Below are 11,329 nucleotides of genomic sequence, written 5' to 3' on the forward strand. Positions count from 1 at the left end.
TTGTGAGAGTGTGTGAGGGAGAGAGTGAGAGGGAGGAGAGGTTGTGAGAGTGTGTGAGGGAGAGAGTGAGAGGGAGGAGAGGTTGTGAGAGTGTGTGAGGGAGAGAGTGAGAGAAGGTTAGGTTAGGTTGTCTCTCACTCACCATCGTCTCCTCATCCTCTCACCGACCCTCTTTTGTGTCTCATTCATTCCCTCCTCCTCCTCCTCCTCCTTCTCCTTCTATTTCTCTTTCATTCTTCCTCCTCTCCCCTTTCCTCTTCCTTCCATTTACGTTACTCCATTTCTCACACTTTCTCTCGTGTTTTCTTTGTCTTATTTCTCCGTCTTATCCTCTACTCATTCTCTCTCTTACTTTATCTCCCTCTGTCATTCTCTCCTTCCCTCTACCTTCTCTCTAACCTTCACTCATCCTCTCTTTCTCTCTCTCTCTCTCTCTCTCTCCCGCCCTGATATGGCCCTGGCACAGTCGATGACCAGGGGTGTGTGACGTGTGCTTTGGCCAGGCGAGGTGACCCAGTCCACTTTCCCCCACTCCAGTATGCAGGTCTGCCCCCCTCTTCCCTCCCTTGCTCCTCTGCCCATCCCTCTCCTCCACCTCCTCCCTCCTCCCCTTGGCCCCTACCCTTTCCTCCCCTTCTCGCCCATCCCGTGCCCCTCCTTATGCCTCTTTCCCTCCCCCTCCCTCCCTCTCACATTGACTCTCATGTCCTCTGTATTTAGGCTTGACCACCCCTCTCTCCTCCTCCTCCCTCTCCTTTGCCTCCCTCTCCGCCTCCCCTACAATACCCCACTCCTCCGTCCTCTCACATTTAGGCTTACTGAGTATTAATATAAATCTCTTGGTGACACCCCTCTCCCCTTCCTCATCCCCACCTTTTCCCCTCTTACCCTCCCTCTCACTTACCCTCCCCCCCCCTCTCTCTCTCTCTCTCTCTCTCACGTGCTCTGACTATAATTGGAAAGGCTGACCCCTTGCCCTCATTTCCCTCTCCTCGTCCCCTCATTCCCCTCTCTCCTCTTACCTTTCTGAACAGGTCCCCCCTCCCTCAAATGGTCCTCTCCTTTTCCACCCCTTCCTCTTCCTCCTTTTTCCTCTTCTTTGTAGGTGAAAGAGAGAGAGAGAGAGAGAGAGAGAGAAATCAATCTCCTCCTGTAATCAACCCCGTCCCCCTACCTTCATCCCTCCTCCCCCCCATCCCCCTCCCCTCCCCTCCCCTCCCCCCCTCCCTCCCTCCCCCTCCTCCCTCCTTGCTCTTGAGTATATCGGTGGGGGCAACCGAGAATCCTTAATGGTGTTTCATAGGTGTTATTTATATGTTATGTTGTTATGTTATGTTATATGTTGCTATGTTATGTTATATGTTGTTATGTTATGTTATATGTTATGTTATGTTATATGTTGTTATGTTATTGTTGTGGTATTCAGGACAAAAGTGTGTTATTTTCGTTATTTTTACCTAGTTATTTTGTTATGTAATTCAGGCTTACAGTATGTTATCATCAATTTCGTGTTGTCGGGTTATGTGTAATTCAGGCTTACAGTATGTTATCATCAATTTCGTGTTGTCGGGTTATGTAATGTCGTGTTATTTATATATCTGTTATTTCTCGTAGGGGTAAGTGATGAAAGTGACTCCGTTTGCTTGGTGGTTAAGCATTCGTCCCGGTAGAAAAGAGCCTCGGGTTCTATTCCAGGCGGCTTTTAGTGTTGATTACCTTGTTGTACCTTTAACAATAATTAGGTAGCTAACTCGGGTTTGAGACGAAAGTCGTGGGACAACTTTTTGGGTGGTGAAGTATCAAAGGTGGTGAAGTATCCTGTCAAGTGGTAGAAGTATCCTGTAAGGTGGTGAAATCTCTCTTCAAGGTGGTGCAGTATCCTGTCAAGGGGTGAAATCCTGTCAGTGGTGAAGTATCATAAGTGGTGAAGTATCCTGTCAAGGTGGTCAAGTATCCTGTCAAGGTGGTAGTCCTTCTGTCAAGGGTGATATCCTGTCAAAGGTGGTGAAATATCCTGTCAAAAGGTGAATTAAAATCTATCCTGTTAAAAGGTGGTAGAAATATCCTGTCAAGGTGGTGCAATATCCTGTCAAGGTGGTGAAATATCCTGTCAGGTGAGGGTGAAAGTATCCTGTTAAAAGGTGGTGAAGTATCCTGTCCAAGGTAATTCAAAATATCCTGTAGTGTGAGGTGATATCCTGTCAAGGTGTGGTCAAGTATCCTGTCAAGGTGGTGAAGTATCTTCTGTCAGGTGGTCAAGTATCCTGTCAAGGTAGTCCATGTCCTGTCAGTGGCAGAATAACTCACTAGCTGCTGAATGATAAGGCCAGGAAGTGATACCACCTGCTGGCCTTACTTTACTGTACATAGTAAAAATGACTCACAAAAAAAAAATTGTGAAAGTATATGGTGTGGGGAATTATTGGCAGGTATTTACGACGCTAGGGAGGGAAGGGGGTTCAGTTATGAGTAAACCCTCTAATGTGTTTTAAGGAGGATCACTGCGTTGTGGTGTGATAGAGGAGGAGAATCTAATGGTCATTGAACCTTTAATGAGGAATTAGAGTCTCAAAATTACATACGATGGTTCTTATGAGTTGTTAGGACGTGTTTGACTGTCTCTGTTAAACAACAACAAGGTGGATTTTGGAAGTTTCTGCTGCCACGGTGCGTACAGTACTTCCGAGCGTTGAGTCCGTGTACCCTTGTGTCTAAGGTCACAGGAGGTCACAGGAGGTCACGAAAATATAAAGGAATTTCAGAAAGTTAGAAGGTGTTGCTAGACTGACTCTTCCTAGCTCAAGATTATTCTAATTTCGTTAGTTTTTTTTATTTATTTGTCATTATTTATTTTTCTATTAATTTATTTGTGATTTTATAATGATTTTTCTTTTTCATTTCTTATTATCATCATCATTATTATTATTATTATTATTATTATTATTATTATTATTATTATTATTACTACTCCCTCTACCCTCTTTTATTTGTGTGTCTTTCTTGAAATATTTTAAAAATTTTAGTTTATTGATTTTACTCTTTTATTTTCCCTTTAACTTATGTCTTAACCACTACACAATATTCTAATTACTATTTATTATTTTTTTTAATTATTCTTTTTCGTCATTTACGTAGTTTTCACCTTTTATTTTTTTTCCTCTTGTTTATTATACATTAGTTAGTCTTTTTCTTTCTTTACTGTTTATTCCTTATCTCTTCTCTCTGTCTGTATTACTTCGGATTATTCTCTTTCTCTATCTTTATTATTATTCGTTAATTTTTTTGTCTCTCCTTCTCTTATGAACAGTGTTTTATCTGTTCACATTGTCTCAATCTTCTTTTTCTACATCTATTTATAATACTTTATTATTCTATTCTATTCTATTCTATTCTATTCTATTCTATTCTATTCTATTCTTATTATTATTATTCATTAGTTTTGTCTCATCCACCAACAGCCATCCAGCTCCTATCAATCGTCTATCTCAACATTCTATCAACATTCTATCAACATTCTATCATTCTATCACATTTAAGGTCGTATCGTGAAACTCTCTTAGTCTGGATTCGTGTATAAGCTTTGCCCTGGTGACTAGACGGTGATGAATGTTGTCTGATCCGCTGGTGGACACAAACCTCCTGGGGTTAGGGGGACGACCTGGCCTTCTGGTGGGGGTATAGGGTATATCTGGCCTTCTGGAATAGGAATAGGGCCTAAGCTTAAGATATGAAGGAAGAGGTGCCAGAAAACGATGGAATGGGTGCCAAAACACGCAAGCAAAGGAATAGGGGCCGTAAACGAAGGAATAGGGGCCATAAACAAGGAATAAGGGCCATACACAAGGAATAGGAGCCATAAACGAAAGAATAGGGGCCATGAACGAAGGAATAGGGGCCATGAACGAAGGAATAGGGGCCATGAACGAAGGAATAGGGGCCATAAACAAGGAATAGGGGCCAAAAACGAAGGAATAGAGGCCATGAACGAAGGAATAAGGGCCATACACAAGGAATAGGAGCCAAAAACGAAAGAATAGGAGCCGTAAGCGAAGGAATAGGGGCCAAAAATAAGCTGGTGGTGACTAACTGTGAAACTTTTTAACACACGGAAGCTACGTTGAGTTCAGTGAGGCACATGACCTCTTAATGTGTAACTCAGTGTGTGCGCGTGTGTGTGCGTGCGCGCTCGTGTGTGTGTGTGTGTGTGTGTGTGTGTGTGAGAGACAAGTGGGATTTGAAGAGTAAATTAGGATAAGGAAGTGGAGGAGGAGGTGGTGGAGGAGGTGGAGGAAGAAGTGGTGGGAGAGGAGGAAGAGGGGGAGGAGGGGTTTATACACAAGAAGAGGTAATATTTTAAGTATAAACTGTCAGTACTCCTCCTCCTCCTCCCTCCTCCCTCCTCCTCCTCCTCCTCCTCCTCCTCCTCCTCCTCCCAGAGTTAAATCCTCCTCCTGCTCCTGTTTACACTGTCACTGTTGCTGCTCCTGTTTACACTGTCACTGTTGCTGCTCCTGTTTACACTGTCACTGTTGCTGCTCCTGTTTACGCTGTCACTGTTGCTGCTCCTGTTTACACTGTCACTGTTGTTGCTCCTGTTTACACTGTCACTGTTGTTGCTCCTGTTTACACTGTCACTGTTGTTGCTCCTGTTTACACTGTCACTGTTGCTGCTCCTGTTTACACTGTCACTGTTGCTGCTCCTGTTTACACTGTCACTGTTGCCGTTGTTGCAAGCGTGGGTGCAGGTAGCAACGGCCTCTTGAAGTGTCTTTCGTAACTGTGGACGGCGCGGTGTTCCCTGGAGGAGCAGCAGGCTGGACGCTCCAGGTCCTTGCCCCTCCCGTGTAACAAAAATACTCCTCCTCCTCCTCCTCCTTCTTCTCCTTCTCCTTTCCTTCCTTCTCTTTGTCCTCCATCTCCTCCTCCTCCTCCCCCTCCTTCTCCTTTCCTTCCTTCTCTTTGTCCTCCATCTCCTCCTCCTACTTCCCTTCCTTCTCTTTGTCCTCTTTCGGTTCCTCCTCCTTCTTTTCGTCCTTTATGTCTCTTTATTTTCCCTTTCCTCCTTCTTTTCGTCCTTATGTCTGTATTTTCTTGATATTCTTTCTTCTTCTTTCTTCTTCTTTTGTTATCTGTTCACCACCTCCCCCCCCGTTCTTAAACCATCCTGTTTTCCCCCTTCTATCTCTTCTCTCCCTTCCCTCCCTTCTCTCCTCCTCCTCCTCCTCCTCCTTGTTTTCCCTATTAGGTAAGGACCCTTTTTCAGGTATTTCCGGCAGGTGTGTAATCTAAAAGCATTCACAGGGTGAGAGGGGGAGATGGAAGGGGGGAGATGAAGGGGGAGATGGAAGGGGGAGATGGTAGGGGGGCGATGAATGCACCCTCAAGGAAAAAATACTTTGTATGATCAAGATATATATACAGTATGTATGAAAACATACATCTCTCGGTTGGCATCGTGTTTATATAAGGACAACAATAAGTAAAGAAGTATTAAGATTGACGGACAAAGTAGATGAACTAAAGATGTAAATATAGAGAAGAGGTGATAATGGTAGAGATAGTAATGGGCAAAAATAAGGTTAGGTTAGGTTAGGTTAGGTTAGGTTAGGTTAGGTTAGGTTAGGCCGGAAAAAATTTTGGTGTGGAGGGCCGTGGTCGCCAACCCTCAGGCATAAGAATGGTAGTTTGATTGGTTTGTGATTGATTGGTGGTTGTGATTCGTCAGTGTTTCAGTCATATAAGGCCTCAGGTAGGTAGTTAATGCCGTGATTGGTGAGGATTGGTATTGATTAGTCGCCTTAGGTGATTGTAAATTGTTGAAGTTGTTTGTCTCTGGGTTCTTTATGTGATCAAAACGTTTAAGGTCAGTGTACTGGGGGAAGGTCAGTGTACTGGGGGAAGGTCAGTGTACTGGGGGAAGGTCAGTGTACTGGGGGGAAGGTGTACTGGGGAAGGTGTACTGGGGGAAGGTCAGTGTAGGGAAGGTCAGTGTGGGGGAAGGTCAGTGTATTGGGGGAAGGTCAAGGGGAAGGTCAGGGAAGGTCAGTGTAGGTCTGGGGAAGGTCAGTGTGGGGAAGGTCAGTGGGGGGGAAGGTCAACTGGGGGAAGGTACTGGGGAAGGTCAGTCAGGTATTGGGGAAGGTCAGTGTACTGGGGGAAGGTCAGTGTCAGGTGTACTGGGGAAGGTCAGTGTAGGGGTGTATTGGGGGAAGGTCAGTGTACTGGGGGAAGGTCAGTACTGGGGGAAGGTCAGTGTATTGGGGAAGGTCAATGTACTGGGGAAGGTCATGTACTGGGGAAGGTCTGGGGAAGGTCATGTAGGGAAGGTCAGTGCTGGGGGGAAGGTCAGTGTACTGGGGAAGGTCAGTGTACTGGGGAAGGTCAGTACTGGGGGAAGGTCAGTGTACTGGGGGAAGTACTGGGGAAGGTCAGTGTACTGGGGAAGGGGGTAGGTCAGTGTACTGGGGAAGGTCAGTGTAGGTACTGGGGAAGGTCAGGGGGAAGGTCAGTGTACTGGGGAAGGTCAGTGTACTGGGGGAAGGTCAGTGTACTGGGGGAAGGTCAGGAAGGGTACTGGGGTAGGTCAGTGTATCATGAAGGTCAATGTACTGGGGGAAGGTCAGTGTCTGGGAAGGTCAGTGTACTGGGGGAAGGTCAGTGTACTGGGGGAAGGTCAGTGTACTGGGGGAAGGTCAGTGTATCGAAGGTATACTGCAACCTCCGTGTGTGTGTGTGTGTGTTCAATTCAGGTGTTCATCACGGGACCAGTTGGGTAATGAGAGAGCGTTCACCCCGAGTTCAATTGGAGTTCAGAGGGTGTTCACTGAGGGTTCAAATATTGTCCAGAGAAGTTACTGTAATGATAAGCAGAGAGAATTGAAAGGGTGTTCACTTTGTTCCCGGAGGACCTAAAAAAAGACGTTCATTTTCCTTTCAGTAGGCGTTCAGCTGAGGTTCACCGGTTGTTCATCACGTATTCATCTCACGTTCAAATGTCTTGACTATTCGTTTAGCTGTTGTCCAGAAAGCGTTCAACTAATATGCACGACCCATCCAGCTGTATTCAACCAGACGTTCACCTGCCGTTCAATATGCATTCAACCAGCCGTTCACCTCTCGTTCAGTATATCCGGCATCGTACGTTCACCAAGATGAGTGCGAGGTGACGTAAGTTAGCGGACGAATGGCCATCACTTGTGTTTAATTCTGCAGCATTATGCAAATTAGCTGGTAGAGAGATATGCAAATTAGCTGCTAGGGAGACAGTCTGTCAGCGCTTGAGTGTGTTTGTGATGTGTTTTGATGATTGATTTGCCTTTTTTTGGTGTGTGTGTGTGTGTGTGTGTGTGTGTGTGTGTGTGTGTGTGTGTGTGTGTGTACCGTAATAAGGTATAGCTTGGCGAATTGAGTGACTGACTAAAGAAGAATGTGACCAACCGCTAAATCAAATCAGTCCAGTTAATCTCGTTAAACCCAGCTAAACCCACTAACTATACTCACTAGGCTTAACTAAAACCAGCAGCTAAATCAATTAAACCCAGGTAAGACCACCAGATTAAAACCGCCAGCAAAAATCATTAAACTCGGATAAACTGGATTAACCGCCGGTAAAACATCTGCAGCAATCCATTAAGCCCAATTAAACCCAGGTAAAGTAAACCATTAAACACAGGTAAACCCCTAAAATTATCTCAATTAAGTCACTAAACACAGGTAAAGTAAATCATTAAACACAGGTAAACCCCTAAAATTATCTCAATTAAGTCACTAAACACAGGTAAAGTAAATCATTAAACACAGGTAAACCCCTAAAATTATCTCAATTAAGTCACTAAACCCAGGTAAAGTAAACCATTAAACACAGGTAAGCTCCTAAAATTATCTCAATTAAGTCACTAAACACAGGTAAAGTAAACCATTAAACACAGGTAAACCCCTAAAATTATCTCAATTAAGTCACTCAATTAAGTCAATTAAGTCTAAACACAGGGTAAAGGTAAAATTACCAATTAAGTCACTAAACACAGGTAAAGCCCCTAAAATTATCTCAATTAAGTCACTAAACACAGGTAAAGTAAACCATTAAACACAGGTAACCCCTAAAATTATCTCAATTAAGTCACTAAACACAGGTAAAGTAAACCATTAAACACAGGTAAACCCCTAAAATTATCTCAATTAAGTCACTAAACACAGGTAAAGTAAATCATTAAACACAGGTAAGCCCCTAAAATTATCTCAATTAAGTCACTAAACACAGGTAAAGTAAACCATTAAACACAGGTAAGTCCCTAAAATTATCTCAATTAAGTCACTAAACACAGGTAAAGTAAATCATTAAACACAGGTAAGCCCTAAAATTATCTCAATTAAGTCACTAAACACAGGTAAAGTAAATCATTAAACACAGGTAAACCCCTAAAATTATCTCAATTAAGTCACTAAACACAGGTAAAGTAAACCATTAAACACAGGTAAACCCCTAAAATTATCTCAATTAAGTCACTAAACACAGGTAAAGTAAACCATTAAACACAGGTAAGCCCCTAAAATTATCTCAATTAAGTCACTAAACACTCTAAACAAGTCACTAAACTCAGGTAAAGTAAACCATTAAACACAGGTAAGCCCCTAAAATTATCTCAATTAAGTCACTAAACACAGGTAAAGTAAACCATTAAACACAGGTAAGCCCCTAAAATTATCTCAATTAAGTCACTAAACCCAGGTAAAGTAAACATTAAACACAGGTAAGCCCCTAAAATTATCTCAATTGTCACTAAACCCAGGTAAAGTAAAATCATTAAACACAGGTAAGCCCCTAAAATTATCTCAATTAAGTCACTAAACCCAGGTAAAGTAAACCATTAAACACAGGTAAGCCCCTAAAATTATCTCAATTAAGCCACTAAACCCAGGTAAAGTAAACCATTAAACACAGGTAAGCCCCTAAAATTATCTCAATTAAGTCACTAAACCCAGGTAAAGTAAATCATTAAACACAGGTAAACCCCTAAAATTATCTCAATTAAGTCACTAAACACAGGTAAAGTAAACCATTAAACACAGGTAAGCCCCTAAAATTATCTCAATTAAGTCACTAAACCCAGGTAAAGTAAACCATTAAACACAGGTAAACCCCTAAAATTATCTCAATTAAGTCACTAAACACAGGTAAAGTAAACCATTAAACACAGGTAAACCCCTAAAATTAGCTAATTAACCCATTAAACTCAGGTAAACTTGGGTGGAACAGGTGAAACGAAAAGACGCCAACAAGAAGATTCTGAGACACTCTTGGGGGGGGGGGTGAACGTCCGCCTCCAAGGACTCGCTCTAGACTTTTACACGTTCACTTTAACCCACGTTCTTTGGCGTTCTCTTGTGGATGTTCTGTCAGGTTATGTGGGTGTGTTCTATGAGTGTGTTTTTAGTGTTCTGTAGGTGTGTTCTTAGTGTTCTGTAGGTGTGTTCTTAGTGTTCTGTAGGTGTGTTCTTAGTGTTCTGTAGGTGTGTTCTTAGTGTTCTGTAGGTGTGTTCTTGGTGTTAATTCTGATCATGATTTATTTAGGTCAACAGTGATACAGTCTAATAGAATTATAGGAATTGAACCTGACGTGTCCACCAATGACCACTCACCCGAGAGTAAACACATCACGCCCTGGTATAACCCTTAACAAGCACGTCTTTGAAGGGTCGTAAAAATACCTCAGAATAGATTACGTTTCTTATCAACAGTTACAACCGTTTAGAGGTGAACGGCCGGGATCATCCATATCAGGCGTTCAACCCGTTCAAACACACTTATGAACTCGGATTTTTATTTTATTATTATTTTTTTTTTGGGGGGGGGAGGGGGGCAGCCGTTCACTCCGTTCGTAGTGGTATATGAGCTGGATAACTCATTTATGGGTATTAGCCGTTCACCATCACCTCCCTCTTCTCCCCCTCTCCCTTACTCTGAGCCGTTCACCCTGGTTAGGGAGGTGTATGACCCGGACATATCCCCTCCTCTGTGTTAGCCGTTCGCCCGAGTCGTTCACTTGAGGCATAGAGGTGCGTGACCTGAATCCTCGGAGGGACGATCATCACGTTCACAGGTAGGGTATATCCCACGTTCATCCGACGTTCAACCGTTTAGACAGAGAGATTTAGTGCCCCAAAGCCAGTGAATCCTGATTGTCATCCGTTCAGCAGCGTTCACAGATGTGCATAGTGAGAGAGAGAGAGAGAGAGAGAGAGAGAGAGAGAGAGGTGAACGGCGAGTGTGAATGTGAGTTGAAGACCTCGAAAGGGAGCGTTCAACCCCAAGAGAACGTTGATCTCAAGTCGCGTCTAATTTCAGCCAAGGAAAGTGAGCTGAGGAATGGTGGTGACTCACAAGGACAAGCCTCGAAAGGCTGAGCGTTCAACCCCAAGACTCACAAGGACAAACGTTGATCTCAAGTCGCGTCTAATTTCAGCCAAGGAAAGTGAGCTGAGGAATGGTGGTGACTCACAAGGACAAGCTGAGGAAGGTTGATGACTCACAAGGACAAGCTGAGGAATGTTGCTGACTCACAAGGACAAACTGAGGAAGGTTGCTGACTCAAAAGGACAAGCTGAGGAAGGTTGCTGACTCACAAGGACAAACTGAGGAAGGTTGATGACTCACAAGGACAAACTGAGGAAGGTTGCTGACTCACGAGGACAAACTGAGGAAGGTTGCTGACTCACAAGGAGAAACTGAGGAAGGATGATGACTCACAAGGACAAGCTGAGGAAGGTTGATGACTCACAAGGACAAGCTGAGGAAGGTTGCTGACTCACAAGGACAAACTGAGGAAGGTTGCTGACTCACAAGGACAAACTGAGGAAGGTTGCTTGACTCACAAGGACAAACTGAGGAAGGTTGCTGACTCACAGGACAAACTGAGGAAGGTTGGACAAGGACAAACTGAGGAAGGTTGCTGACTCACAAGGACAAACTGAGGAAGGTTGCTGACTCACAAGGACAAACTGAACTGACCACAAGGAACGAGGAAACTGAGGAGCTGTTGCTGACTCACAAGGACAAACTGAGGAAGGTTGCTGACTCACAAGGACAAGCTGAGGAAGGTTGCTGACTCACAAGGACAAGCTGAGGAAGGTTGCTGACTCACAAGGACAAACTGAGGAAGGTTGGTGACTCAAAAGGACAAGCTGAGGAAGGTTGCTGACTCACAAGGACCAACTGAGGAAGGTTGCTGACTCACAAGAACAAACTGAGGAAGGTTGCTGACTCACAAGGACAAACTGAGGAAGGTTGGTGACTCAAAAGGACAAGCTGAGGAAGGTTGCTGACTCACAA

Source organism: Homarus americanus, unplaced genomic scaffold, assembly GCF_018991925.1.
Source record: "Homarus americanus isolate GMGI-L3 unplaced genomic scaffold, GMGI_Hamer_2.0 scaffold50924, whole genome shotgun sequence".
Classification (NCBI taxonomy): Eukaryota; Metazoa; Arthropoda; class Malacostraca; order Decapoda; family Nephropidae; genus Homarus; species Homarus americanus.